Source organism: Cydia splendana, chromosome 1 (assembly GCF_910591565.1).
Source record: "Cydia splendana chromosome 1, ilCydSple1.2, whole genome shotgun sequence".
In the NCBI taxonomy this organism is placed as follows: domain Eukaryota; kingdom Metazoa; phylum Arthropoda; class Insecta; order Lepidoptera; family Tortricidae; genus Cydia; species Cydia splendana.
Genome location: NC_085960.1, coordinates 21,519,576 through 21,547,120, shown reverse-complemented (window position 1 = coordinate 21,547,120; position 27,545 = coordinate 21,519,576). Strand labels below are relative to the sequence as shown.

The 27,545-nt window shown below is 35.8% G+C and overlaps 1 long non-coding RNA gene across 1 annotated transcript; it reads left to right on the top strand.

Annotated features, from left to right (window-relative positions):
- The first annotated feature begins 435 nt into the window (after positions 1-435).
- LOC134791596 (uncharacterized) lies at positions 436-26,404 on the top strand. The gene is made up of 3 exons (XR_010144310.1): positions 436-585; positions 24,861-25,314; positions 25,741-26,404. It is a non-coding gene; the product is annotated as an uncharacterized LOC134791596 (long non-coding RNA).
- The last annotated feature ends 1,141 nt before the right edge of the window (positions 26,405-27,545 follow it).

Here is a 27,545-nt window from a genome sequence, read left to right as displayed (position 1 = left end):
TCATCACACAAATAAATGCCCTTACCGGGATTCGAACCCAGGACCATCGGCTTCATAGGCAGGGTCAGCACCCATTAGGCCAGACCGGTCGTCAAATTATTTCAAAAAATAAACCTTTTTAATAATTAGGTAATATGAGTATTTTAAATCTTGCAAGTTAAATTTGGCTAACTTACCGGTTGCGATTGAGTTGGAATTAAGCATAACTACCAAACGAAGTTTGGTAAAAGTGCAATACTATACGGTGCAACCAAGGCTGGTCTGAAGAAGGTGCTCACAAGAACTCTGTAATAAAACAACGCAACGCAACGCCAATGATCTGTTTTGATCTGGAAATGAATTGAAATGTTGTGAATTTTCTGAAAATGCACCGTGCTTATTGTAAGCACAATGTTGTCCCGGTGTTTGTAGGTGGAATGGAAACCAGTAGGGGTCGGGCGGGCGACGGGGCAGTCTGCCGCCCGACGCCGGCCGGCGCACACCGCACGCCGCCCGTGCCGCCCGCGCCGCCCGCGCTGAAAACTTCGTGAAGTGACACCGGCATGTATCGGATTACGCAAGTGTGCTAGCTATAAATATATAAAGGTAATTTTTTTTAAGAGTTGTATGTGTGATAAAAAAAAATATGTCAAAATAATGGCAATTATGCAAATTTATACGTCACCAAAATATTTAGGTCGTGTATCACTCTACGTCTCGGTACGTACATATTACAATCTTAATTTCGCAATCAAAGCGAGGCAAGCTATTTAACCTCTAGGTAGTGTTAGGTAGCCGTATTAGTCTTTATTTTTACCATAGGTATATAATTAAATTACCTGCCTTTAAAACAAAATGATCTTATGTACCTACCTAGATGTAGGTCAGCATAGGTACAGGAAGTACCACTATTACTTATTACTATTGTGAATGTTTAGTCACGCAAAAACAGCTAAACAGATTTGGATGATATTTAGTACGTACACAGTAAGAGTGGTAGGTAGTTTAATTTGACCTAGATTAACAAACAGGGTACCTTTTATCCGGATTTTTTATGGTAGTGTTGTTACAAACTCCATTCGTACAAAGACGCGCGTAATTGCTAGTTTATATACCTATACGAAATTACAATCTACGCATATAAGGCTGAGCAATATTCTAATTAATCCATTCAAATCAAGTCAGTTCACAAATCACACTAATTACGAAACATTTGCGACTATACGCTAATATAGCTAATTATATCATTACGTCAAGTCATAAATGATGGAGGTGATATCACGACGCTCTGAAAAGGTCAGCGACACATTACCGGCTCTCTAGTCACTCCGGCCAGGGGGGAATATGACCACTTATAATCATTACACAGCTCGTTTGGGGAGGGCCTTTTGTTAAAAGATTGCCCGTGAGGAAACATTATGGTAAAATGAAAGAAAAAATATCTATTTTGCTCCCATTTCATCATGCCGCTTTAATGGTCTTGTGGAATAATTTATTTTAGGGGCAGGTTGTGAGAGAATTAAGAGACGTAGCATAAAATTTGCAGGACGTTTGTTGTGCCGAACACGCAAATGTTGGATTTGCATGTCATGTCATAACGTAAGGCAACGTAAATCCACTTAACCAGACCCGTTTAGGGTAGGTATGTAATTAATTATACATAGGTACCTAAGTAGATACATTGTTACGCTACAAATGTGACATGCGTTGTCACGTTTTTCGCGTCCAAAGTAACAATCATGATACAGTAGGCATCGGTAGGTAGGCATTGGTGGTAGGTAGGGGGTAGGTAGGATGAGGTAGTAGGTAGTATTCTGATTGTACTAACAGGTTACCAATTTGATCTGGGTTTGTTATGGATATAATTGTCAGTGGCAAAATTGACATTACATCTGGTTGAATACGCCTCCAGGCCGGTTCTACGTGACGAAGATAATTTTATATAATTATTTTAAAATGATAAACCTGTCAACAAGTCGACGCCAAGACTATTTATATATGTGTCACAAAAAAAGTACAGTCGTGAGGCTTCATTGAGAAGCAATTAACTGCAATGTAGCAACATTGCTCTGAAAAAAGCTGTAAAAGTTTATTGAAGGAATTTGGGTCGTTTTTTGACTCGAATGGAACGCTATTACCTAAAGCAGGAATGAATTCTAGATTACTCTGTGATTTCATCCATTTCCTACCAAATTTGAGACGTGCCTATATGTTTTTTCCTTTTTTGTTCATAAAATTTCATTATGAAGTAATATATTTACATATTTAGTGTAGTCTGTTTTATTTCTTACAGTGTTACAAGATCTTGGCGTTTAAGATATTTGATATTATTTCGGAGAAGGTACCTACCTGAAGGGACAGCATCGTTTGGAGTGGAGTGAAGTTAGGTACATAAAAGACCGTAAAGAAACGTAAAACGTGACTCACGGCACGTTTATTCACTGAAAATAAGTGAAAAATACTCTGCCAACTGATGGTAGAGGTACTGGTAAATTAATTCTAATTGCGTTATGCATCTTAAGATGATAATTTTAATATCGGCATTTACCTAGACACTGGCCTCTTTTTTAGTTTTTTGTAAAGCGAGTCCGCTTTCCGGCGTACGGCAGATTATTTCTTTCAGCTTCCTGGATGTCTCTCTGATATAAACTTTATTTCATAAATTTTTTGAAGATCAAGGTAGGAAACGTTTCATACTGCTGAATATTGCATAAACAAAATGGTGCATTCATTATGGAAAACATTAAAATACAGTCACATTACCAAAAAAATTCTTAGAAAAAAACATATTTAATTTAGGCACTTAAGTAGGTATCTGATATTATCGGTATGCACTTCTGAAGATTTTCTAAAAACAATCATTATTTAAGAATATGGCGCAAGCATAAAGGATAATGTTTTGTAAAGTTTTCACACAATAAAATAGAATATAAAATCATTTGAAAGGGCCAACGAGTATTTCGCGGCTATTTAAATAAACGACTATTAGCCCGAGCCGTGTTGTTATAATATTAATAACGGCGTGGGAGTAAGACAATGGAACCGACAGGCTATGTAGATATTCATCCACTAAGCTTTTGACTTGGTTCCCAAGGGTGGTGGATGATAGAATTGATAGCGCTCAACGGCTGGCTTTGGCAGTCAATAAGTACTGAAAATTTTACGTATTACTGTAACCGGAATTAGTAGTCTTGTTTCACTCGCTCCTGCACTTCTAACAGCTGAACCAAACATGACTCGTTGATATTGATTGAATTGGAATTAGAAACGCAAACCGAATTCAGGCCTCGCTTCGTGTAAATTATTGAGTTGAATGCGTCCCTAAAGTACAGCACATTTCATTTTCTTTTAAGTTTGTAATTTAATGTGGGTACGTACAGCAGCTGCTAAAGTAAGTAAGTAATCATTTATTGTCAGATTGTGCAATGTCAGTATACAGATGTTACAATAAGTATTATTTGATTAGTGAGTGTCACAATCAACCGGTTTACGGTATACAATGTTCTTATTCCTAAAATACATATAGTACAGTTCAAATAACCTTAAGATTAAACTAAAAAATGTCTAAGGTACAAAATACATATAAAAAACTATTCAACCCTACAATCATAATATTATAAAGCAACATCATTCCCATACAACCATTTCCAGTCGCCGTTACGACGCGGTGTTGACACATCTAGTGTCGACACCGTCTGTTTCGGTCACAATTCCAGTCGCAGAGTCGTCGCCGTGTCGACACAGTTACCAGAAATGGGGAAGGGTCGACACATGACACAAAGTGACATAAAGTGTGGTCGCCGTGTGCACACATTTTTTCGAGTTTGCGACTACTTTATGCCAAAATCATTCGTTCATTCGTTCATTTTGTTCCTGTCAAATGGAAACTGTCAGATGGAAAAATAGTTAAATAAAAATAAGTGACATTAATACGCCATCTCTAAAACGGATTACAAGACGTAATTATATATTGTTTGCATTTATATTACAATTAAATAGGACTTAAATTATTATGGGGAATTAAACTGCTCGAGTGATTTGATAAACTAAGTGTAATATAATCAACGCGCCACCACATTGTTTTAGTTTAGCCGGAAATGAAATTGTTTACTTCTCAGTGCCTGTGTTCATAACTATATTATTTGAAGCATTTTTAGTACTTCGATGCGTGTACTATACTTAAATAACGGAAATAACGCTTTACATACTACGAAACTTGTTAATTATGATGTATAAATATGGTTTAAGGCTGAGAAATATTGCAGTCACAAAGTAGTTGCAATGTTTCGACTTTGTGTCGACTCTGTGTTGACACATGACACGCGCTATCAAAAGTAATAACAAAGTTACTGGTATGTTACTGGATTTGCACAATGGCTCCTTGTGTTGATTTGTTTTCAGATATTCTCAAAGTGTAAAAATGCCGTGGTCAGAGATGGGCATTAATCGATTAACTGTTTATTCGACTAATTAATGGAATAAAAAAAGTTAATTCTCAAATTTTAATCGCGATTAGTTTAGTCGACCTAACATAGATTGAAATTGAATTAATCTGAATATTAATCGAATAAATTATCGATTAAATCTCGATTGAAAGTTGACAGGGGGCCATTTTTGTACGTAAAAATAATAGAAATGTCTTGCATGCAGATGGTAGCAAAACACTTTGTCATAAAAGTCGAGATGGGTGTCGATATATAGGTTTTAGGGAGTGCCGATTTCGAAAATAATGACCATTTTGGAATCCGAAATGGCGGCCATGCACTGTGTCATAAAAGTCGTCATGGATGTCGTTTTATACGTTGTAGGGGGCCCCAATTTTGAAAATGATGACCATTTTGGAATCCAAAATGGCGGCCATGCACTATGCCATAAAAGTCGTCATGGGTGTCGTTTTATAGGTTTTAGGGGGCGCAGATTTCGAAAATGATGACCATTTTGGATTCCAAGATGGCGGCCATGCACTATGTCATAAAAGTCGTCATGGATGTCGTTTTATAGGTTTTAGGGGGCCCCGATTTAGAAAATGATGACCATTTTGAAATCCAAAATGGCGGCCATGCACTATGTCATAAAAGTCTTCATGGGTGTCGTTTTATAGGTTTTGGGGGGCGCAGATTTAGAAAATGATGACCATTTTGGATTCCAAAATGGCGGCCATGCAATATGACATAAAAGTCGTCGTGGGTGTCGTTTTATAGGTTTTAGGGGGCGCAGATTTCGAAAATGATGACCATTTTGGATTCCAAGATGGCGGCCATGCACTATGTCATAAAACTCGTCATGGATGTCGTTTTATAGGTTTTAGGGGGCCCCGCTTTCGAAAATTATGACCATTTTGGAATCCAAAATGGCGGCCATGCACTATGTCATAAAAGTCGTCATGGGTGTCGTTTTATAGGTTTTAGGGGGCGCAGATTTCGAAAATGATGACTATTTTGGATTCCAAGATGGCGGCCATGCACTATGTCATAAAAGTCGTCATGGATGTCGTTTTATAGGTTTTAGGGGGCGCAGATTTCGAAAATGATGACCATTTTGGAATCCAAAATGGCGGCCATGCGGTATGTCATAAAAGTCGTCATGGCTGTCGTTTTATAGGTTTTAGGGAGCGCAGATTTCGAAAATAATAACTATTTTGGAATCCAAGATGGCCGCCATGCACTATGTTAAAAGTCGTCATGGATGTCGTTTTATTGGTCATGGTCATCAATTTCGAAATCTGCACACCTGTTTCAAATAAGGTATCGGTAGATGCATCCTAGTAAGGGCCAGTTGCACCAACCACATTTGACAGACTGATCAACGTCAGCCGGCGCGCCCCGGCACTTTACTATGAAACTTTCCATACATACAAATTTAGCGAACTCTTTAACGATACGAACAGTTTGGTGCAACCGACCCTAAGTCAACAACATCTATATCTACTATCGAAATGTACTTTTGATAGTACTTACTTATGTAGTAGTACGAAATGTAATCTGAAAGGAATCAAGTAACATATATTCCTGTACCTAATGAAGAATCGACATTGATTTCTATTACTAGTAATTGTAGTATTCGAAAAATTGATTCCTGATTCCTCAAATGGAATTGTACTTGGTAATTCGGTATTGTTAGATTACAAAGTAATCTAGGAATCGGTAATCAGATTACAAAGTAATTTCAAGTAATCGTGGAATCAGGAATCAATTACGAAATGCCCATCTCAGACTAAGTAGCACTGCATTCAATTGATCTGTTTGGCGAACCGCGAGTTCACAGTTCGGGGCGAACTACTATATGTATAGGTTTTAGGGTGTGCAGAATTCGAAAATGATGACCATTTTGGAAACCAAGATGTCTACCGTACACTTTGTCATAAAAGTCGTCATGGATCTCGATTTATAGGTATTAGGGAGTGGAGAATTCGAAAATTATGACCGTTTTAGAATCTAAGATGTCTGCCGTGCACGTTGGTCATGGTCATCATTTTCGAATTCTACTCTTCCTACACCTATAAATCAACATCCATGACGGGTCATATGACAAAGTGCACGGCAGACATCTTGGAATCCAAAATGGTCATCATTTTCGAATTCTGCACTCCCTTAAACCTATAAAACGATATCCATGACGACTTTTATGACAAAGTGCACGGCAGTTATCTTGGATTCCAAACTGGTCATCATTTACGAAATCGGCACTTCCTAAAACCTATAAAACGATATTCATGACGACTTTTATGACAAAATACGTAGCCGCCATCTTGGATTATAAAATGATCATCGTTTTCGAATTCTGCACTCCCTAAAACCTATAAATCGACATCCGTGACGACGCAAGTTATCTTTATTTTCAGATCTAACAAATTGCTACAGAATACAAAGGACAAAAAAGAAGCGAGGAGGTAATGAAACAAGCAAAAATACAGATGATTCCTCGACGCAATTGGGTGATTCTTAAATTGTGTCCAGATTTTTTTGTCATAAAAGTTTTTATTTTTCACATATTACTCTCACAAGTTCCGTGACATTTCGACCTTGTAATTTTTTAAGTAAATGTTTTTGTTTATCTATGAGGATCTCACTAGAATAATATAATCAAGGTATGTTTATATTTGATGATTGAAATAGTAACGCAAAAAAAAATATATTTGTGTCTTATATTCCTGCCGAAGACTTTTATTTTACCTTTTCCTTCTACACAAGTTTGGCCAAGTAATAAGAATTTAGGGCTCTCAATTTTATTTTGACTTCTACAACAGTAAAGCTACGAGGCCATGTTTGGTATCGTTTTCGTATAAATTCGCAGTACCAAATTTAGTTAAGGTCATTGACACCATTCCGAAGTAAAAACATATAAACTTATTAAAATACTTTCTTTTAAACTCCTCTTCACGCTTAAACTGCTGAACAGTTTTAATTTAAATTTGGTACACATATATTTTGAGTCCCGAGACAGGACACAATAAGTTATCTCAAAAATCATCCTTTAAAGGTGTGAAATGAGGTGTAGGGGGGAATTCAGAATTGACTTCTTGAAGTTAATAATACTGTTTAAGTTTAGGTTTGAAGTCATGTTTTTTTATCATTTTTAACTAAATCAAAGATGTAGACCATCCCAAATTTCATATAAATCGGTTCAGCGGTTATTGATTTCCCGTACAAATTTCCACGCCACTTTTCACACCTTCAAAAGATGATTTTGGTTATAAGATCTATCCTATGTCCTGTTCCGGGACGCAAACTATTTCTATACCAAATTTCAACGACGGTTCAGTGGTTAAGCGTCAAGAGGAGTTTCAAAAAAACCGGCCAAGTGCGAGTCGGACTCGCGTATTAAGGGTTCCGTACATTAAGTCCGACTCGCGCTTGACTGCACATTTCTAATAGGTTTTCCTGTCATCTATAGGTAAAGAACTATTTTGTGTATTCAGACGGACATACATACAGACGCACGAGTGATCCTATAAGGGTTCCGTTTTTTCCTTTTGAGGTACGGAACCCTAAAAAGATTTTTTATTATTTTGTGGAATGGTGTCAATGTGATACCTTAAATGGATTCAGCACCCCAGATTTATACGAAAACGATACCAAACACGGCCTAGCACCTTTACTGATATAGATATATCAAGATAAAATTGAGAGCCCTAAATAAACTTTCAAGAGCGGATATCTCAAAAACTATTCAACATATCGAAAAAATTGACGGAATAAACTTGTAACAAATTAAATTAACTTTCATTTTGTATAAGTGGCCATGTCGCTGAGATGCGTAGTTTCCGAGATATAATCGAAAAACCGGAAAATGGGACCTTCAAAGCCCCCTCTCTCCCCCCCGCTCAAGGGCTACGGCCGGGGACTTTTGATATGTTCACCTCCTAACTTGTCAAACCGAGTTACGGAGTCAAAAATTGTGTTCCGAGCATTTCCCTCTACAACTTTTGGAGCATTCGTTGCCTGACCTAAGTAGCTTATTGCATTTCTTTAAAAACTTTTCTGTAAAAGGTTGACGGGTGTTGGGTGTTTATATGGTTTCGGTCGATTATTATCATTTGCATTGCCCATGATGACTTACTAGAATTACGAGCACACGAGACACTAATAGTAGTTTGACAAACCTTGGTTTTCAAGAGGCATTTTATATTGACATTTGCTGTCACAAATTTGCTGTCAGATTTAGTCGCAAACCGCACGCAAAGTGCACACAAATGTGTCGACACCTTGTTACGGAAAAGTGTAGACACGGCGACGACACTTTGTTTCGAAACAATTCTAGACACATTGTGTGGACTCTGTTACGACACATCTGACATTTAGTTACCACTTTGTGATTCTGCGACTGGAATGGGTTGTTTATTATTTTTATTACCTACTAGCTATATTATTCGTAAAATAAAATTATAGGTACTGACTTTATTTTCCTGTTTCAATATTCAAGACTCCTTTATTCTATTTCAATTCCAATTTGAAGTGCTCGCCAAGGTTGACAACAAAAACGTAAAGAAGAACCTCACTTTAGCATTGAGGTCTAATCATTGAAAACGTTTATTAACTCACATTTATAGACGGGTCTATCGCGAATTTATTTTATAACCTTTATTTATAAATTCGCTATAGACCCGTCTATAAATGTTAGTTAATATGTGTTCAAAACGCGAAATTTTTTAATTTTATATTGAAAACGTTACCTAATATAAATATTTTTTTAATGTAGATAAATAAATGCATTAAGTAATAAAAATAAGCAATAATTTAATTCAATGTGTCTATTCAGCACTGGCGATTGACTTTTCCATTTAGTGTGTGTAATGCATCACATGCATATATTATTTAAATAATACCCTAGAGTCTACTAACACCCTCGTAAACCCTAAAATTGCTCTTGGGCCCGATAGTTTGCCTTGTTGATCAGTACGAAGATTATGTATTACGCATATAGATTAGCTTGTCCGTGTTATGCAAACGTGGTTTGCATTACGCGTGTAAAATTAACTAATATAATAGTAACTGTTGTTGCAAACATTACTAATGATTTGTAGGTATTTTGTACAACTTGTTTATTTTCTCCTGTTGCATATCAGGAATAACGAGAGCACAAAAATATCGTGATTATAAGAAAATAAGGAGAAAATAAAATAAAACATCTAGTATACTTACCTACGCAAATATTAATACTTACATATATGGATTATAACCATGCATGTTCACTTATTTACTTATAGAATCAAATAATCACCACTCGAGTTATCCGGGCGCTTAATGGATTCGCTTGAGCCTCGACCCCACTATTCAAAGCTTCTGCAGCTCGCCTGACTAAATCTTTTCTTCCAAACTTTTCCAGATCTCGGTTTTTGTTAAAACTTGTTTCACTTTTTTACAAGTTCAGCTAAGTTTTTAACTTTGACGGGTAGTTTGATAATTCTATCACTTTCATATTTTATAGCTAGCAATGGGTGGTATTCCCGATCTGGATTTGGCAAATCAAAAGGTAATGTTTGTTTATCATTAGCTAAGAAGTAGACTTCGTTTGATTAGTTATTAGCCTATATTTGATTAACATTATTGTAAATTGTAATTAACATTACCGAATAACTATATTTGCCTAGTAAATTTACGGTCGTATACGAAGCTCTAGGTCAGCGGCTAACAAAGCTGAATTAATTAACTTGTTAACACAACCCGCATATCAAATTCGTGTCTAGTGCTCAATGTGTGGCGCTACTATCTAGCTATCACCACAATTAAAGTGAGAACATCTTAATTTATCTTAATTTTAGCAGCCTGTTATCATTGCTTTTAATAAGGAGTTACAGTCTACATTTTAGTGAGGTAACTAATGTTTTTGTAAAGAAGGAATTAACGATGATTAGGGCTACAAAAAAGGTATCGATATTACTTCAAAACAAAAACCTGTTACTGTATTGAGATTCTAGAGTAGGTACTTACATCACAATTTGAGATGTAACACTGAAGCAGCATTGACGGCAAAAAAATACCGAAATGCAAAAATAATCTTAATAATGGCATTCATGGTGTATTCCAATTGGTCAATAAGGTAAAACATTTTATAAATTTAATTAATTAAGTGAATTAAATTACATAATATTATGTTATGACAAACACTACGATCGAAATGTCCGATAACTGAATGACATTTAACAACCGAATTTGTACGATTTTGTACGATCGAATTGGCATGTGATGTATTTTTTAATATCCAAATGAAATAGTTCATAACATAAGTAAAATTGATTCACACGAAAACCTATCAGCGTTTGACAGATCGACCACAAGCCACAAACAAAAGGCAGTGAGTAGTAAATGCTACGGCAGGGGTAAGATACTTATTCAACAGATCTGAGTGCCAACCAACTTTTGTGTACCCACAGGCTTGTCTAACCCCGTGCTGGTAGAATTCAATTTCAGATGTTTACTTTTGCGTCTATCCGCAAATCTTTTCCAACGCGATATGATATTTCTTGAGGTTAGGCTGACTTTATTTACGGATGGTATATTAAAATAAATACCTACCCAACAGTGGCAACTTTATTATTGATTGCAATCTCGTACACGTCCTTACTTGTAACTTGTAAGTTACTTTAGGTACTTAACTCAACTATATAATATATAGTCAGTATTTATTGCTCATCAAGTAAGCACTATTGCCAAATAAAAAAATATCATATAATATCCGTCACTCATTTTCTTAAAGAAATTGACAGCGCAGTATTGCCGCAACAGTAATGCAGCTGCAGCTGCCATCCGAATGTCACTTGAAACTAAATGTAGGTATATAATCATTCTGCCCATCATCAACAAAGCCCGATAAAACTGTGTTTGTTAGAACTGAAGCAATTTTAGTTAAAAGATCGGGAGCCCATTTCTGGCCCAGAAACGTCACTTTTGATAGCTGTGAGATCAGATTCGTAACAGCTTCAATACAAGAAATTAAATTCTGAATTGGGCTCCTACTGTACATTTTCCAACAATTTGAAGTGCTCCATTTCAGGTTGCGTGACCATAATAAATAGTAAAGTAAATCGATTACATTTACGGGGTGCACTGGAGGAACCCGTAGTTAGGAGTGGTCGGTGTGTTCTAGATTATAATCGTTTTTTTTTGTATTGATCATATTCTGATTAGGCCTAATTTTAAAGATAAAATTTTTGTGACTAAAACATGCTTATTTTAATTCATATGGTTTTTTCATTCATTCTAACAAAATCACATTCAAATTCAGAATACCGTTTAAATTCACTTTATCCTGTAAGTACACAAGTAAGCCTATACGTTTTAAGTAGGTATATCACAACGTACTAAATTTCAGGCAGTCCATAGATACCGTTGCCAAGCTTCTACAATAGCAGTAAATTGGCTGTCGGTAAAATAAAATTGGGACAACAAAGCTCGTTGCATCGCGATGTCTCCGCCAGGCGACCGTAACGGCGCGGCGTCTTTACCTACTTACATATTATATTACTAATATCAGCGAATATACTGTTCTTGCCTCCGTGGTCGAAGATCGAAAACAACAGATACCTAAAATAAATAAATAAACAGATACCTACTGACTTTTTCGAAATTATTTGATTTTGAAATTATTATAACAATTATAATTCTAACGAGGATTACTTGTAAATAATTTTAAAATCGTTGAAGACTTGTCTTAGTCTAACTCTAATTTATGTCCGGCTTTGTACTTGAATGCACAAAAAAAGGATTTTTCCAACAATATAACCTATCTGGTTCGATTTTCAACTTCTGAAGAAATAGCAATAGTTTGTAAATATCATATCAAATTGTAGTCTTCATACGCTGCTCTACTAATGTAAATTTTAACGAAATAGGGAAGTTTGTCACGTATTTGTAAAAAATCTAAACAGTTATGATGTCTATTCACCCTTATTACTTTACTTATAGTACATTGTGCAACATGGGGCGTAAGTTGAATATTGCGAACGAGAGTAAGTAGACTCGAGTTTGCAATATTATTACGCCCCGAGTTACACACAATGTTTTTCATCACACTTGTACATTAAATTAAGAATAAAGTATAAAGCATACAAAAATTAAGTATAAAGACAAAAACTGTTAATTATGGCACTAGAAACTTCATAACTCCCTAGGGAGAACGCTTTTTCTATAACTCCCGCTAAACCTGCGTGCAATTCCACATTTACCCCAAGTAACAATTTGTGGTTCTATAGTAGTCGATAGAACGTTTCCCAAATACCACCTAAGTTCCTATAAAAGACCTAAGAAGATTGTATAAAGCCGAAATGGCGCATCTTATGTGCCATTCAGTGATATAGTAGACCTGTAGCAGTGTCAGTCGTGACGTTTTAGGTCTATAAAAGTTATGTGATGATCACTTTTGTGCTAATTTGTTGTCAGTAACGCCATTATAGTGTTAATTTATACTATAGTAGCATTTGAGATTCCATTATAGTGCTTGTTTTATACTATAGTAGTATTTGAAATTCTATTATAGTGCTTTTTTATACTATTGTAGAATTCATAGTTCCTTTACTACGAAATTTGCTATCAAGTTTTCCATCAACTGTTGTCAGTGGTTTTGTTGTGTGTTTACTTCACATAAACGGTACTAAGTAAAATGGTGATCAATAAAGACGTTATATTAATATGCGCCATTTAGATGTCGAATAATTCGGTCCTTAGTGCAAAAAGTATATGGGACGGAAGTTTTACCGTTAGAATAGTATTAGGTTAATGAGGAATTTTAAATGCCCCCTCGATTTATTTATGTTTTTAATAAAATAATTTAATAAAATATTATGATATTCACCATAGTTACTACTATACAGCCAAGAAGTAAATCCGACGCTTTTATAGGCTAACTATAGAACTTACGACGAAATATTCACCGCCATCATGATTAAAATTAGGGTTCCAAAAGAATTTTGCTGTGACCCAGTTGCACGTACAAACTCTTTAGAAAGATATAGGATTTTTTTTTATTTAGATGTAGTAATTACTGTTGTTTCCTTTTTCAATGTGATTGGTAAAAAAAATGTGCTAATAATGGATTTCGATAAATATCTAAACCGTCACGATTTTATGCTTGTATTAAATCATTGATGATAAATCTCACTTACAATCACTAATATCACTGGGGTCTTTTTTATCAATTCATTAAAATATAAAAATATTTTGTACGGAACCACATTATGTGGCTTAGGCCTGAACTTATATAAGCAAGATATAAGTAGCCATTACGGATCAAATTGATCATTTACAAGTAGTCGTTTTCTACCTTTATGTATCTAACTCGGTTTATAAAAGACATAAAAACTCAGCTATAACGCTGTTGTCTTTTAAAAGAAAAAACAAAACCACTATACAACAGTTTTGTGATATAAAAGAGTCATTGTGACGTTTACAGCGATGAGATATAATAGGGATTTAAAAACTACTAAAGCGCTTTTTAACGCTATAAATATGTCCCAAAAACGCTACTATAGAGCAAAACAGTTCTATAATAGTGTTCATATGACTACTAAAGTATTATGTACTATAGCAGTGATCTCTAAAGCCACTATATCCTATAATCGTTGTATAGTTGGGTTTTTGTCACTGTTTAAACACAAAACTATAGCGGCTTGCAGGGAACCTTAATAGCGCAAACTACTAAAGTATTATGTACTATAGCAGTCATCTCTAAAGCCACTATATCCTAAAATCGTTGTATAGTTGGGTTTTTGTCACTGTTAAAACACAAAACTATAGCGGCTTGGCAGGGAACCTTAATAGCGCAAATTAGTTGCATAAAAGTGATTCCAAATACTATTATACAGTAATATTGCTCTATAGTGATTATATTTGAACCTGTTATAGTACACGCCTGTAACGGCTCTATAAAATGATGAAGTAAACCTTTACATCAATTGCTTATAGAATATATTAGCTGTATAAGCCTATAGAGCAAAAAGGTGTTGCCAAGCGCTTTTATACGACAGGTGGTCATCTCTGAAACCTTAATACGACGTCTATACAAGCTTTTAGCGATAAAAACTAAAATTATAGGACTAAAATGTTACTTGGGACTGAGCGAGTGTGATGAAAAATATATACCTACACATGTGCCACAATTTAAGCAAATCGCTTGTTTACTAAGTTCTTGTCATGTCCGCATTTCAAAGGTGTGTTTGCGGTGTATAAGTATTGTAAATTTACCCTCAACAATGTGTTTCAACATTTTACCGTAGGAAACACATCACGCGGCGACGCGACGGCAACGCCGGTTGCGGTAAACATTGGGCGCGTTCAGAACGTATCGAACTGGGACACCTTATTTTTTTTTCACCAGTATAATTTGAAGACCGTCATATTTTAAGTAAATAGGTATGAACACTTTCACTTTCCATGCACACAATAATAGTACCTATTATTCGTTTTTATAATAGATAATATACGGCATGTTATGAAAATTATTGTTTTAATTACGCGTATGAAATTATTTCGTTAATTCTTAAAGAATTTTCGTGCTATTTCAAAGGCAACGTTAAGTTCTGCGGCATTTTTCGCTCCGGTCCCTAACAATTTGAGAATACACCGCAAAGTTTAGTCTAATACTATAAATATTCTATCGCAACCACAAAGTTAAGCCCTTTGAACACAATTTACGAGGAACGTATACTTACATATACAAACATTCGATACATAATGCTTCAAATCAAACAAACAAACAAACAAACGGTTAGTAACTACAGTCCAATTAGGTTCATAAAATGAATAACAACCCAGTATTTTTCAACCCAGTTATCAAACCTCTCCCCGTAAAACCTATGTACTTCTATTTCCATGAGATGGCATCTACCAGTCAATTTTTTTTCTACATCATGTTTTCAATTTGTTGCTCCCAATTTAGCAAGTGCGATGTACTGCTACTGTGCTGCCTCGCCTGGAGCACACGTCCACTCGTCCATTGATAAATAAATATTCAAATGCACGAAGCTAAAAATGGTTTGCGCGTAGGTTTGAGTACTTTCAATGCCTTGTGAATTATTTTGGGATATGGGCAGTAATAATAGAATCGAATCAGCAATATATCCCCGAAGTCAAGGCCAGTATGGGAGGGATAAGTATGTTTGACGTGATCCTATTGTCTGGGCCCAACACTCGCACTGAAACATTAACGGCCCAAATGCTTTCCGTATGGAGGTGAACGTACCTATATGTAATATAATTTTATAGCAGTCGGTCTTGTGTTTGATTCTGACAATAAATATGTCATATGTTAACAATGCAAGACTCAGTGTAGCTCAGCAGCATCAAACCGTCAGTTATAGGTAATGGAAACGAAAATCTTAATATGTTAACTTAAATTGACCTTAAATTCCTCACAGAAGTCTTATATAAGCAGTCGGCCATAATCTTTTTTAGAAAGTTTACGCTACAAAATTACAATACCATGAGAATATAAAGATTTAGGGAACAATACCCTCTTTATTGCAAATGTTTGTAAGCTCCCATGATAGCCGTGATATATATGATCCCTCGCAGTGCATTAAGTAGATTTATTACACGTAGCACTATAAGAGCAAAGGTGAGTGGAACAATATTCTAGTGATGATGACGTAATTTGGGAACAACTTTTGCTACGAGAGCAGTGATTTTTTTTTAACAATATAACGACGCTGAGATGATATTGCACGTACAATTAGAATAAATATTATGCTAACTCAGAAGTTCTTTAAAATTAAACAGAGAGTATGACATACATATAATATCTATAAAAAACGGGGTAGTTCGATTTTTAAGACGTCTAAATTTTCCTTCGGATACGTCAAAATTCGGATAGGTAGGTATCATAAAAAAACCAGCCAAGTGCGAGTCGGCGGACTCGCGCACGAACGGCAAGAAAATCACGTTTGTTGTATGGGAGCCCCACTTAAACATTTATTATATTCTGTTTTTAGTATTTGTTGTTATAGCAACAGAAATACATCATCTGTGAAAATTTTCAACCGCCGGTTCATGAGACAGCCTGGAGACAGACAGACGGACGGACGGACAGACGGACAGCGGAGTCTTAGTAATAGGGTCCCGTTTTTACCCTTCGGGTACGGAACCCTAAAAACAAACTAGTTAATTTGTTTTCCTGAGTACTCGCTTTAAATAAAAGGCATTGATCTCATGCATAGAGATCAGGCCAGAGCGTTGGTACTGGTACGGCGTGTGACTTTCGATTTCGATCCCCCGCCCATTCAAATTCTTTTACGAAACATTATTGATGTTCAGCGGTCGCTTTTTCGTGAAGGAAAACGTCGTGAGGAAACCGGACTAATCCTTCTAAATCCTAGTTTCCTCTTTAGATAGTAGGTAAGTCGGTTGGCATTCTTGGGATTTGGTTGCTGTCTGAGCCCCCGGTTTCCCAAGTAAGCTGTATGCAGTATTTTATTTCTATACAAACATTAAAATGTCAATCATATTACAATCTAAGTGTCATTAAAATCTCAATTACAATACTTCTACCTTAGTGAAATCGATTATAAAACGCTTCATTATAAAAGTCACATAAATAATAAAATACTAGTCAAGATACGAGTATAACTATATATATATTTTTTATATTATTAAAAGGAGACATCGTTTTAAATTTGTATTACATCGTCAGCCAGTTTATTAGACATAGTTATTGACGATGCAGCAATTCAGCAACATATACTCGTATGTCTGTCACTGTTTTTGTTTTGGAATCTTTATACAGACCTAAACTCAATCTACTGCCGTGTCACGCGCATCTCATGTAACTTTAAAAGTTGAGTTTCGAGATAATTACGTTTAAAGTTTTAAAGATTCAAATGCTGTTATCGTTGACGGTTCGTCGTATTTTTTTTATTTTTCCTTATCTACATGTAGGAAATATGGTCACAGATTAGGCCCTTTAATTTTTTTTTTCGCATTATTGTATAGTTTTCATTTTATTCGAATTAAATGATTTCGCATGAGCATCTCTTCCATACTATAGTGGTCACACGAAGTCATGTAAGTCAAGTTACATGACATACGCGTGATCAAACGTGACACGTTTTACTATACCAATATTGTTGTCGTATAAATCAAGCGCTCGGCCAGTCATGCCTAACTCCGGTAACTTAAGAAACAATGTTGATATTTTGGTTGTGTCAGTCATACAACTCAAGTTAACTGAGTTGTGCCTGACGCCATCGGCAAAAAAATGAAGTTACATGAGTTAGCCATATGCTTTTCTCGGTAAATAATGAAGATTTTCAAAAATTTCTTTTAGAAGATATATATTTAATGGTTTTTAAGACGATTTAGACTGGTTAACCGTAACTCATGTAACTCGAGTTAACGGAGTTTGGCGTGACACGGCAGTCTACCTACTAACATAGATTTGTGTGAAAGAGCCTCGCCGCCCTTGCGAGTGCTGTATCAATTTCTATTCGATATTGTCGGTGCGGAAATAACAAGGAAAACGTTTCTTATGTACAACGTCTTTTTCCGTAGATAAGAGGCAGTTTGCTGCTCGGCCTATTGATAGATAAAGGCATTTAGATATCAATATCACGTATTGATTGGCACAGTTAGAGTTATGTAACAGGTACTTTACTTTAGATACATAAAACCAAAAGTTTTTGTCCCTTGTGCTAATGTTTATAACCCGAGCAAGTGAAAGATTCCAAAATTGAACCGAAAGCATAGCGAGGGTTTCAAGACACGAGGTTTAAACAAGCTTTGACAAGAAACAAACGAAGGAAATATTAACTTGGAAACATTACAAATCAAATTCAAATGAATATTATTAAATATTTATCATTAAACATCAAAGCTGATCCCTTTTTCAGATTAGAAAATTTTAGGTAATTTTTTCCATCGCGCTGGTGGGGACGGCTCATAAAATTAGTGCGATAAGGACAACTGAACCTTAGGCGAAAAATGTCAGAAAAAGGTTTCGTTCTCGACATTTTCCTCCTCCAAAACTGAACCAATCGTAACAAAAATTTGGGAACGGAATGAGAAAGAAATTATCTGTGTCTGATTGTTTTGATTTTCGCGTTTATTGTTGCCGATTTTGTATGCTAGGCGTCTGTTTACGGCGTATTTACATGGCCGTTTTAGCGATATTTAAAATAACCTAGTTCTTATAAAAATAAGAATATCAAAGAAGCAAAACAAACAGACACAGATACCTACTGGTAATATTGAACTCATATAAAAAAACCGGCCAAGTGCGAGTCGGACTCGCGTTTCTAGGGTTCCGTACATAAGTCCGACTCACGCTTGACTGCGCATTTCTAATAGGTTTTCCTGTCATCTATAGGTAAAGAACTATTTGTGTATTATTTCAAAATTTTACACCCCGTAGTTTCGGAGATTAAGGGGGAAGAATGGTATTGTTTTGGCTATTTTCTTAAATAACTTCGAACCTATGCATTTTAAAATTATAAAAAAATATGTCCATCTTTGGGTCCCTAATTTACATATGTGTACCAAATTTCAACTTAATTGGTCCAGTAGTTTCCGAGAAAATAGGCTGTGACAGACGGACAGACAGACAGACGCACGAGTGATCCTATAAGGGTTCCGTTTTTTCCTTTTGAGGTACGGAACCCTAAAAATACTCAGATAGGGCCAATATCCGGATAGGAAAATGTCGAAAACATTTGTATGGAAATTTTACCACTTTTAATCTACCCTCTTAAGGTATCTAACTGATAATTTTAAGTATCATAAGGCGATGCAGTTCCTCTGGTACAAAGCGAAATAATAATTAAAGAATAAGTACGAATGCTATGAGGTTTGTAAATTCGTCATATGATTGAATAAGGTGCTTAATATATTTTCGAACGAGCGAGCGAAGCGAACGAAGTTCTTACATTCGACTTGGAACACGCGGCTGGCTAAGGGCACGTCCCGGCATTTCGATGTTTTTAAGCTGAACTATCAGAGGATAGTTTGATACTCAAGAACTTAAGTAAATTTGTTCTAATTTAAATGAGATTGGATAAACGTGTAGTTGAGGGCATTATATTTTAGTCATTAAATTCTGAGCAGGCTCGATCAAGGGGTTATTGAGCTAGAAGAGCTTAGAAGGCTAAAAAGCTATTTGTGAGGGGTCTTGCTATTCTGGTCATCTTTTTGCAAGAAAGTATGGTTGAGTTTGGTATCAAATGAAAGTGCTCGGCTTGCACTTTTATAATATCGTTTTTAAATTTACCATTTTGAAATAATTAGCAAGATAAAAATAAACATAATATAGGTATTTGACATTTGACAGGAAATATTTCGGCTTACCACAGATACAGTATCAGTTAAGGGCTCCACAGACCTTGTAATATATATATCCACGCGATTTTTGATCCATTGCCGCCTATAGTGGGACATAAAATAGTAGAAATTAAATAAAATGGAACTCTAAAATTTCCATACTATAGTCGGTCAAACAAGTTTGTCAGTAGAAAAAGGCGCGATATTCAAATTTTCTATGGAACGATAACCCTACGCGCCTACATTTTTTAGCCGCTTTTTTCTTCTGACGGAAATGGCTTGACAGACTATAAATTGTTGCCATGTGTAAGCATTTTACGTCAAAAATATGACAGCTACGTAGAAAGTGGCGCCCTCATTTATTAACTGACTTCCAAATCTCAAAAGGAGGAGATTCGATTGTGATTTTTTTTGTTTGTTACTCCCTATCTCCGTCATTACTGGACCGATTTTGAAAATATTTTTTTAATTGTAGGCATACATATAGTGATTTATGTGTTTTATCAACAAATCAAGCATATACATTAAAAAAAGTGACATTTGATGAAGTGGAACTGCTAATGATGATCAGAACGGAACTCTTCAACGAAGCATAGTTCACGTTTGGCGATTTGGCCAAGAGGCCAAAACTTAACTTCCTTAACAAACATAACGAAGACGTTATGTTTGTTAAGGAAGTTAAGTTTTTAAGCCACATTTTTGTCAAGCTCGAGTTCTGATGATGGGATCCACGAGGAATGAAGGGAACTCCTCAAATCGCAAAGGCATGAGTATAGAGATTTTTGTATTTTCATCAGTAAATCAAGCATTTTCATTAAAAACTGTCGCATTTGATGAAGTGGATCTGCTGATGGTGATCAGAACGGAACTCTTCAACGACGCATAGTTCACGTTTGGCGATTTGTCCTCTTCGTTATGTTTGTTAAGCAAGTTAAGTTTTTAAGCCACATTTTTGTCTAGCTCGAGGTCTGATGATGGTATCCATGAGGAATCGAGGGAACTCGACGAATCTTAAAGTCATGCGTATAGAGATTTGTGTATTTTCATCAGAAAATCAAGAATTTACATTAAAAACTGTCGCATTTATTGAAGTGGAACTGCTGATAATGATCAGAACAGAACTCTTCAATGACTACACGTTTGGCGATTTCGAATTTCGATTTTGTCGAGCTGGCCCTGATCCGGGCTTTTATCTGGACCTGAACCCGGACCTGGACCCGGACTTGGACCTGGACTTGGACCTGGACCAAGACCTAGACCTGGACCTCGACCTGGACCTGGTCCTGGACCCGGAACTGGATCCGGACCCGGACTCGGACCCAGACTCGGACCTTGACCCGGAAAACCACTGATACCTAAGCTAAATAAACCACTATGATTACCTACCATAAAATGTAGGTATAAAGTATAATGATGCCAAACTTACTAGCCCCTCCCGCTCAAACCCCCGTACACCGCACCGCATCACGCGCCGTTAAGTGGGTTAGGTTAGGTTTGAACTGCGATCCTCTCAGAACCGAAAAAAAGTGGGTTAGGTTAGGTTAGAACTGCGAGCCTTACAGAAACGAAATGCTACTAGAAAAGTGGTTTTGGTTAGGTTCGAACTGCAATCCTCACAGAACTGAACTGCTATCAGAGAAGTGGGTTCGTGAGGCTAAAACTGCGACCCTTACAGAAACAAAATGCTACCTACTAGAAAAGTGGGTGGTTTTACCTCCTTTTCTATATAGTGCACCATCTAAGTAACATAACATCGATTAGTACGTAAGGTTTAACTGTTAGTGCTAATTGTAAAATAAAATAAACAAATAAACAAATAAATAAACAAATCTATGTTCAATAATCTTTCACCGGTCCCCATAGAAGTCGGTTTTTTTTCTTGAAAATTATGTTCTACTATTTTATGTCCAACTATACGAGTAAGTAGGTGCAACAAAGTCAATCGCTCTATATAATTTTTGGCAAACCGCGAGTTCTCAGTTCGGGGCGAACTACTATTTAGTATACCTAAATTTTACAGCGCTCAAGCCTCAAATATATAATTAATTCCCAACAAGTTATACTATTTGGGATTTTCATCAAGCAGTTACAGGCATTTTGCATGGAAACGCTTTGATGAAATATTTTTACGATACGAATTAAAAAGACCCTTTGACCGCGGGCTGCGGCCCGGGCGTCATAAATAGGCTCGTTTACGTTAATAATACTTCCCATAAAAATTGTAATATTCGACTGAAAACATTTTAAATCACACTCTATCAAACAAGCATTTTGCTCACTCCAATTTACGTGCAAGATGCATTGAGACAAATTCCAGATCAATTGTTTATAGGGTATAAAACTTTCTTATCGTCGGTACGTCTTCTAGACTTCTAGTTCATTACATTATTTAAAAAAAGCGAAGCCTCTTCGTTTTAGCTCAGGCAAATATGCAAGAACTAAAAAGGAAGCCATTTGTTTAAAATAACATATTATAGGGTCGTATAATATGTTATTTTTGTAACTTTGTCTTCAATAGGTGCCTACATATAAGAATATCCTCGGTTTCAAACCAGAGCACAGTAAGAATGTAATTTTTGGGTACCTTTTAAAAATAAATATAAGTATTAATCACAAATAAAAAAGAGATCCACGGAATCTGTTCTATAAGCGACCACAATTTCTTTATTTAACGCTAGAATATTAATCTGATTGTCAGCGCGGCGACATATTATCAAATATTTCAACTAAATAACAATCCAAATCCACTACATGCGCTTATGCAAATAAACGCAATTGTTCCATTCAATCAAAAGAACATTAGGTAATTCACATTAGACTATTAGACAACAATGTTATTACAATTTAACTTTTAAATGAAAAAGCCATGAACTTTTAAATGAAGAACCATTTAATCCAGTTTGTAAGAGAGACCTATTCGGATTTCGAGATAATCACAAGATCTTGAGACGATTTAGAGATCAACTAGATCTACATTACATATCGACTAGATGTGACTTGGATATCTAAGTCATAACTTGTCGAAATCGTTCAAGAGGACCTCCAGAATAGCGGAAACGTCAAATTTGACATATCTATCTTACAAATATCTTTAAATTATCCGTATCGTAACTTGTTGAAGTCTAGTAGAAATCTAATTCATTTTCCGAATCGAGCCGTAAGTAATGAACACGCTAGTATACCACGCGTCTCCTCCTTCTATTTGTGCTGAATTGTTTACACTTGGTCTAATTAAGAACGCTTGCAAACACACGGGTAGATCAACATCTCGCAAATGAGTTTGTCTAACTATTCTTAAGCCTGTACCTATAATTTAATACACTTCTACAACACACCCTAAACTTATATTAGATTGAAGGCTTTAAAGCTCAACCCGTGTAAGGAAACTACACAAATCGTGTACCTAGTTAATGACTGGGCTGATCGGGCAGCCGCCGACGGGCAATTTATCAAGGCGTGTATAGACAAGTCCGGTGACTCATCAAAACCCAAAACAGCCCGCGGTTTGGCCCAATTCTGCTTAAATATTTATTACGTAAATAGTCATATTAGCCCTCCTCGAGGCGCTCCTTTTTCCGTAATCGATATTCAATAACGTGACTCAAGTTATTTGGCATCGTTAAGCCGTGAAATTACAGTAGCTGTGTATGTGCGTATTGGGAATGTCGTAGCCTGTATACAACAAACCTGCCGCTGGTAGGAAAGGTGGTGGAAGGAACAATGATATAAATTAGAAAAAGGAATGGTTTTGGTACAGAAGCAAGAGTAACGTGTTCCTAAACAACAGTTATTACATAGTAATAAGCTTTTGCATACATATTCCAAACCGATCATTTATTGCAATAATTATAAACATTTAAAACACGAATTGGGGCGATTTTTCTGATCGAAATGAAACATATGTAAGTTTAGTAACAACAGACAATAGTTATTTATTTTACAATAAATCATAGTTGTTGTATAACCGCCCGTGCTAATATTTATCAACCCCGAGAAAGTAAAAGACTCCAAAACTGAGCGAGCATAGTGAATGGTTCAAAAAGTGGAGTCTTGAGCGTTCAATTTTCAAAATAATTCCGAACACTCGTAAAATCCCATGAGAAATGTATTGAAAGTTGCATTTGAACTAAACACGCGACAGTAGCGCCCCTATAACGCCCCTAAAAGTTGGCCTAATCCTGGAGGCAAGTTTAGCAGCAAATTCTTATGGTAGTCCATTAGGGATCAACACTGGCCAAACTGTAGCAAAATTTGTGCATATTGAGTTGTCAATCTTGTCCGCGGAAATATGGATTAGACTTAAGTTACTGTGTTGCCACTTATAAAAACGATCTAAAGTACCTACAATATTTTTTTCGTTAGTTTTGACACACACATACATAATCGTAATTTAAATTAAAGGAAAATTATAATTTCTTATAATCATTTAACTAGAAAGATTTCTATGATTTTTCCTGTGTGTACTTAACTATATACCTATATGACTGCCAAACAATATATGCAAAACGTTTGACATATCGCCAATCGTTTATTTTATTGCTACAAAAACACGAAAAACCTATCCAAATGAAGGGTTGAACAATAAATTATTTGGGCTGAGAACAAAAAGAACGAGCACCGAACAATTTATTCGTTTTTGTAAACCGCGAGAAAGTCCTGTTTAGCGATACAATATTTTTCGCAGCGATGTATACAGGCTGAGGATCCAACCTTGCAAATCATTTTAATGGATAATTAACTGGAGAAAGGGGAATTTTCTGCCCCTCTCCTAAATTCACGAGACATTTGAAGCTATTATTTAATTTTGTTACTTTGAAGTAATTTAGCGTTGGCAGCCTAACTATAAGGCGTACGACTTTTAAACCGGTCAGGTCGCTGGTTCAAACCCCGGTTCGTAGGTACTAAACAGTTTTTGGAAACTTATGAACAAAACATTATTTGATATTTTCCAATCGCTTCAGTGGATGAAAACATCCTGAGGAAAAACCCAATAAGGCCTAAATACCCTTCTGGGTTAGAGGTTCTACTGGCAGTCAGGCTTACCCAACTTGGACAATGACTTAGTCGTATTTTTCTTACTCATTGACGCTTTGAGCAGCCCATGAATAGTATAAAACTTACAGTTGGTCTTCGTTGTTGCAGATTCCTGACCCGTAACGTTGAGCACGGCGTTAAAAGCTTCATAAAACAATGTTGAAAAAATGTTTAAAGATGCAGAATACGTTATTGTAAATGAGGAAAATGATTACCCAGTAAGAGAACACGCAGAATGCAACCTGGGAGTTCCGGACTAACGTGATGCAACTTGTAATGCTAAACTTCTTAATCATGTTCGACATAGTGTTCATATTTTTTCTGTTTCTAATTGCGGTTACTTGTGTGATGAACTACATGCCTGGGAAGAGCAAGAGGCAGGAGGTGATTGAGGAGGAGGTGGACGATGACGTCATCCCGCCGCCCCCGCTGTTCGATGACGACTGCCTGCCGTCCACCAGCCGCGACACTTACGTCGTCATTCCACCACCGTTGGACCACGTGGCTAATGCTAAAGACGGGTGTCCTATACACGTGGTGTAGTATAAGCACTGAATAATATGTAAGTGCCTAACTTCGCTTTTATGAGTAATTATAGTTAATATTTCTTTATTATGTACAGCGAGCTACAAAAAGTACATATATACCCGATTTATGGAAGAATTCCATTTATAAAGTGGGTATGCACTTTTGGGGCAATACAATAACTACATATTATTATAATATATCATTATTACTATACTTTTAGAAGTACTAGTACTTACACTACAAGTACAAAGGGCTAGACCCAATAAAAATATTAACATCATACATCGTTATCGAAATATTGCCCAATTCTCATACTTAGTTGTATGATATTACATGGAGTAAACTTTTTATATCGTACGTATCTAATAGTTTTCCTCAAAACTATACCAAGCACTATCAACAGCTAGTTTATGTATGATTTGATTTGTAAGTATAATAACTTTTGTTTCGTCTTTTTCAGATCAACGTAGGAGTTTATTACGAAGAAGCCTTATGAGAATGTAGATGACAAAAACAAAATGTAGGCATTTTTTACCAAATCGTCATATATATGTAAAATTTCTTGTTACGTAAGACTAAAAGGTGGAATTTTTGGGACTCAAGAGAATGGTATGTAGGTACTACCAAATGACTCGGTTGTTCAATAGGTTTGTCGAAGCGCTACCAAGATATTTACAGATACGCTATTTTGCGTCAAGTGCGATATTTAAATACTTACTTGTTATTTTCACTCGATATATTTAAGTAGATACATTTACCGAGTAAGGAACCGATTCTATAGTTAAAACGTAACGCCTAATTGTTTGGTAAACTTTAAATTAGTAACCAAACTGATTTATATTGTGTTAGCCTATCCAACTTATTTACTGCCCACATTGACATAGATATCTAGGGACTGGCTTTACGGGCAATAATAATGATGCATAAGAGGGGCCAGTACAGCGGTGTGACACCGCTACAACGCGATTGGTTGATGAGTTCGTAACACGCACGCGATTGGTTGAGGAGTTCGCATTACGCGCGCTGTTGGTCGCAACTGGTTGCGTTAGACTGCACGAATTCGCTGGCTGGCTTGGCTAGAATTCGTGAGTAACACCGCTGAACTAGTACCATTTTTAGTGCCCGTAACGCCCGTCCTTAGATATTATACGTCAATGACTGCGCACGAGTTGGGTATCATAGACAGTAGAAGCAAGTTTGTTACAAATCACAGTTGTTTTTTTTTTGCTATCGTACCAAAGGTACTTTCAATGCAAAGTGTTCACATTTCATGTTTTTGCAAGTGCTTCTTTAAAATAAAGGTGACTGAATTATAGGTAACATAGATAAGGTTTATATATTACGTTAATAGTTAACTAAAATTGTATGCTATACCTATGTTAAGCCGGCATTTTGGAAAGGTTATAAATTATTAACATAATATATTATACTATTTATTTTGATTGTCAAATTAAATTTGATTAGGTACCTAGTAGTATTATTTGGAAGTTAAATGTAAAGTGAATCTAGTAAAATGCTAAGGACCCTATTGCCGTCTCAAGGCCTAAAAGATTGATAACCTCACAATTGTTTTCTTAATGCTTCGAACAATTTTATTAGTGATCAGTCCTAAATTTCATAATCAATGAAGTGTCTAAATAATCCAGACAATTTAAATGGAGTTTGACGATGACTAAGATTAATAAAGACTTCTAGTTTAACAGCGTATAATTTATACAACAATCCATTTGTAAGTAAAACTTAGCTGTTTGAATTTTTTTTTTTAGATAATTAACTACAGTGACTGTAACTACTGGATAACAAAAAAAAATAATTAAGGAGGCATCCATCAATATTTAATTTTATCTACGTTATATTATTAAGTTTATATTCAGCGCAATAAATGTCATAAATCAGACTTTTCTGTACGAAAATAAATAGTAGAATTAAAAGTTATGTTATATCAAACATTATGTAATGTACCCTTTTTATTTTGATACTCATAATGATACCTACAGATAAGCATGATAAGGAGACAAGCAAAACTGTCTAATAAATTATTACCAAATGGATTGCTAACCCAATTCTATTTTCTTTTTTCGTTGCTGTTCGTAATTTTGAAATACCATTGAATTCCTAATTTATAACTACTTTTTAAAATTATATTTCGTAGCTTAATTGTACTGGTATACCGAACGCAGAGTTCGCCCTATTACTTTAAAAGCGCTCTATTTATTATGGAAAAGCAGTGCCAGCGCCCACGTCTGGACCGCAGCAGTAATGTCG